Below are 5,041 nucleotides of genomic sequence, written 5' to 3'. Positions count from 1 at the left end.
CTTCTATTAGTTTTAGGACTTCTTAGGATTTCTTCTTTAGAACTCTTTTCTCTCTTCTGTTCTCCTCTTAATTAAATATATATATATATATATATATATATATATATATATACATATATATATATATATATACACACACACACACACACATATATATATATATATATATATATATATATATATATATATATAAAATCCTTAACAGACTAGGATAGTCCTACATAGACCTTTTAGTTCCATGTTAGGTCGACGATCACTAAAACCCAACTTGCAACCATTAAACGAAGAATTAGAAAAGACTCTTAGGACTATCCGAGTTAGAAACATGGCTGCACCTGGTGAGGCTAATCCTCCACGCTCATTGAGAGAATATTTCACTCCATCTTCGTATACTTACTCTCCATGCATTCAAGCACCTCCAGTAGAAGCTACCCAATATGAGATTAAGTCTAGCATTATTCAAATGTTGCCATCATTCTATGGACTTAGTAACGAGGACCCATACAAACACTTGGATGAATTTCTTGAAATTTGTTCCACAGTAAAAATCCAAAATTTCTCCGATGATGCCCTTAGGTTGAAACTGTTCCCTTTCTCACTTAAGGATAAAGCCAAGCATTGGTTAAACTCTTTAGACTCTATAACCATTTCAACTTGGGATCATCTTCAGAGAGAATTTCTCAAGAAATACTTTCCAATTGAAAAAATAAATCAAATTAGAAAAGCTATCACTAGTTTTTTCCAATTGGAGGGTGAACTTTTTCATGAGACATGGAAAAGCTTAAGGGACCTCATTCATAAATGTCCACACCATGCTATCCCTAAATGGCAACTTTGTCAATATTTTTATGATGGTCTATCAGACAAACACCGACAAATGGTTGATGTATCATGTGATGGGACATTCATGCTAAAGAGTGAGGATGAAGCCTGGCAGCTCTTTGAAACACTTAGTGAGAATTCTCTACATCATATGTCTGCCACCTCTAGAGAACAACCTATGTTTCAACAAAAAAGAAGTAGAATTTATCAGATTGAAAATGTCATAGATATCCACAGTAAGGTAGATGAACTATCCCAAAAATTAGACCGTCTTCTAAATACTGGACAATCCCCGATTCCACCTAACCCAATCCAAAAAGTTTGTGCATTGTGTGCAAGTCCGAACTATTTTGTTAGTGAATACCCAGCCGCACCTCAATTTTTTGAGTTTGTGCACGAGCAGGTTCATCAAACTCAAGTCCAACAAGCTCGCAAATCAGGAAACGATCCATATTTGAACACTTATAACCCCGGCTAGAGAAATCATCCAAATTTTTCTTGGAGACCACAACTAGTGATTGGTCCTGCCGCACCTCGACCTCAATATCAGGACCCAACATATAGCCATGGACCATACCATCAATTTCAAAATGCTCCTCAACCATCTACTACTGGTCACAGCTCAGCTTTTGAGAAAAAAATTTTGAAAGCACTAGAACAATTAGAAGTTAACACTCAGACCCTTAACTTCCACACACAATCCATTGCTAAGCTAGAGACCCAAATAGGTCAACTAGCGACTGCATTCAGTAGGAGGGAAGGAGGAAAATTACCTAGCCAACCCGAGAGCAACCCAAGAGGGCAATTTGTGATTGAGAGCTCTAATACCCCAGAAGCTTTTTCTGAACACGCCAAATCAATCATGACTCTGAGAAGTGGGAAGATCATTGAACACACTAGTAAAAGCAATGAGACTGACCCTAAACCTCTAACCGAAGCCAAATCACCCAAGAACAGAAGGACCTTAAAATAGAGAATGAACCAACTGCATCAGAATCATCTTACTTTCCTAAAGCCCCATTTCCAGATGCCCTGAAAGCCCCTATTCCTATAGATAAGAAGGGAGGAAGACTCGATGAGATATTGAAATTGTTTAAGCAAGTCCAAATTAATCTTCCCTTTCTAGACGTAATCAAACAGGTCCCTGCTTATGCCAAATTTTTGAAAGATTTATGCACCCAAAAACATAAATCTAGATCATAAATCTCAAAGAAAGTATGCCTCACTGAACAGGCTAGTTCTGTCTTCCAGCATGCCACTCCTCCAAAGCTTAAGGACCCAGGAGCCCCCATCATTTCCTATGTTATAGGAGATTATCACATTGAAAAAGCTCTTCTGGACTTAGGGGCAAGTGTGAATCTTTTACCTAGTTCGGTGTATGAACTTTTTGGATTCGAAAAACTGAAACCCACATCAGTCACATTGCAATTAAGGAACCACATGGAATGCTTGAGGATGTCTTGGTCAAGGTAGATGAGTTTTACTTTCCAATTGATTTTCTGGTTCTCGATATAGAACTAAGTGGCAACCCAAGATAAATTCCCATTATTTTAGGATGACCCTTCCTAGCTACGGCAAATGCATGCATTAATTGTAGGACAGGAGTCATGGACGTATCGTTTGGAAATAAGAAACTGAGATTGAATGTGTTTGGTGCTTTCCAAGAACCATCAATGGATAGTTGCTTCGGAGTAGATACACTAGAAGACATTATAGAAGATGCAACATCCATAATTCTAGCACCAGACCCCTTAGATACTTGCTTGGCTCACTTTGGAGTGTATGACTTTGAGGGATATATGAAAGAAGTTAACACCTTGTTGGATACACCACACGATAAAACCACTCCTCCATGGACAATCAAGTATGAGCCATTGCCCACATTAGCCAGTACACCAATAGTCCCATCTTTAGAATCACCATCCATGTTAGAATTGAAACCCCTTCCTGCTACGCTCAAGTATGTATTTTTAGGACCCAATGACACCCTCCCGGCAATCATTGCATCAGACTTGACCCCTAATCAAGAAGCACAATTGGTTGGTATTCTGAAGGAACACAAAGAGGCTATCGATTGGTCCATTGCCGATTTAAAAGGAATTGACCCCTCCATTTGCATGCACCATATTCATTTTGAGGCAAATGCCAAACCCCATCGAGATATGCAGAGGAGATTGAACCCAAACATGCATGAAGTAGTAAAGAAAGAGGTGATAAAGTGGTTAGATACTGGAATCATCTACCCCATATCCGATAATAAATGGATCAGTCCCACTCAATTAGTACCTAAGAAATCAGGTATTACTGTGGTTGAGAACGAAGAAGGTGAACTGCTTCCCACTCGCATATCATCTAGATGGCGAGTATGCATAGATTATAGAAAACTAAATACCATTACTAGGAAGGATCATTTTCCATTGCCCTTCATCGACCAAATCTTAGAACGGTTAGCAGGACAAAGTTTTTTCTATTTTCTTGATGGTTATTTAGGGTACAATCAAGTACCTGTATTTTCGGATGATCAAGAAAAGACTACCTTCACTTGCCCCTATGGCACCTTTGCTTTTCGGCGTATGCCATTCAGGCTCTGCAATGCACTCGCTACATTTCAACGGTGCATACTGGCCATTTTTTCGGATATGGTGGACAAATATCTTGAAGTTTTTATAGATGATTTTTCTGTATTTGGAATCACTTTTGAGGATTGTCTCCATAATCTTTTCAAAGTTCTTAAACGGTGTATGGAGACAAATCTCGTCCTAAGTTGGGAAAAGAGCCATTTCATGGTGCAGAAAGAAATTGTATTAGGACATATTATTTCTGAAAGAGGGATCGAGGTAGATAAAGCCAAAGTTGAGGTCACTTCAAAACTACCACCCCCTACTTCGGTCCGACAAATACGATCCTTCTTAGGTCATGCTGGATTTTATAGACGCTTCATCAAAGACTTTAGCAAGATTTCAAGACCCCTATGCAATCTGTTGGCCAAGGACACACCATTTGTCTTCAACGAAGACTGTTTGAAAGTATTCAACACATTACGAACAGCCCTGATAACAGCACCCATAATAAAACCCCCTGACTGGTCTATTCTATTTGAGATTATGTGTGATGCCTCTGACTTTGCAATAGGTGCCATCTTAGGCCAAAAAAATCAATAAGGAGCCACATGTGATCTATTATGCTAGCAAGACTCTTTTCGATGCCCAATTAAACTACACCACAACAGAAAAAGAGCTACTAGCAATAGTGTTCGCCCTTAAATAATTTCACTCATATCTGTTAGGGTCTAAGGTTCTAGTTTACTCTGATCATGCAGCTCTGAAACATCTCCTCTCAAAGAAAGATACTAAACCGTATTTAATCAGATGGATCCTTCTTTTACAAGAATTTGATCTGAAAATCCGAGATAAGAAGGATTCTGAGAATGTGGTAGCTGATCACATCTCCAAGATCTTAGTTGAACACACGATAGGCATAGATGAGGTCAAAGAAAAATTTTTTGACGAACAACTTTTCGCAATCTCCTCTAGCCGTCCTCCATGGTTTGCCCATATTGTCAATTACTTGTCAACAGGACAAGTACCTTCTCACTAGACAAAACAAGAAAAGAATCAATTTTTCTTGCAAATTAAACATTATTTTTGGGAGAAATCTGAACTATTCAAATACTGTCCTGATCAAGTTATTCATCGTTGTATCCCCGAGAGTGAATTCCAAAGCATTCTCACTTTTTGCCATTCTTCGGCATGTGGGGGACATTTTAGTGGAAGAAAAACTACAGCAAAAGTGCTGCAGAGTGAGTTTTATTGGCCAACGCTTTTCAAGGATGCACATGAATTTGGCCGAAGTTGTCTGCAATGTCAGCAAACAGGAAATTTATCCAAGAAGGATATGATGCCGCTGACCCCCATTTTAGTAGTAGAAATCTTCGATGTTTGGGGGATTGATTTCATGGGACCTTTTCCAGTCTCATTTGGATTCGAATATATTCTAGTGGCAGTTGATTACGTGTCAAAATGGGTGGAGGCAATAGCTACATGGACTAATGATAATAAAGTTGTAACTAGTTTTATCCAACGAAACATCATTAGTCGATTTGGCTTCCCAAGGGTGATCATTAGTGATGGGGGGACTCATTTTATGAATAAACATTTTGAAGTACTTATGAAAAAATATAACATTACACACAAAGTGGCTACACCATATCACCCCCAAA

The 5,041-nt window shown here is 38.7% G+C and overlaps 1 non-coding gene across 1 annotated transcript; it reads right to left on the bottom strand.

Annotated features, from left to right (window-relative positions):
- Positions 1-713: 713 nt before the first annotated feature.
- Positions 714-819, bottom strand: LOC140855150 (small nucleolar RNA R71). The gene has a single exon (XR_012138181.1). It is a non-coding gene; the product is annotated as a small nucleolar RNA R71 (small nucleolar RNA).
- Between the last annotated feature and the right edge of the window lie 4,222 nt (positions 820-5,041).

The sequence above is a fragment of the Elaeis guineensis genome, chromosome 1 (genome assembly GCF_000442705.2).
Source record: "Elaeis guineensis isolate ETL-2024a chromosome 1, EG11, whole genome shotgun sequence".
Lineage (NCBI taxonomy): Eukaryota > Viridiplantae > Streptophyta > Magnoliopsida > Arecales > Arecaceae > Elaeis > Elaeis guineensis.
The sequence above is the reverse complement of the archived record's forward strand: the minus strand, read 5'-3'. Positions and strand labels throughout refer to the sequence as shown.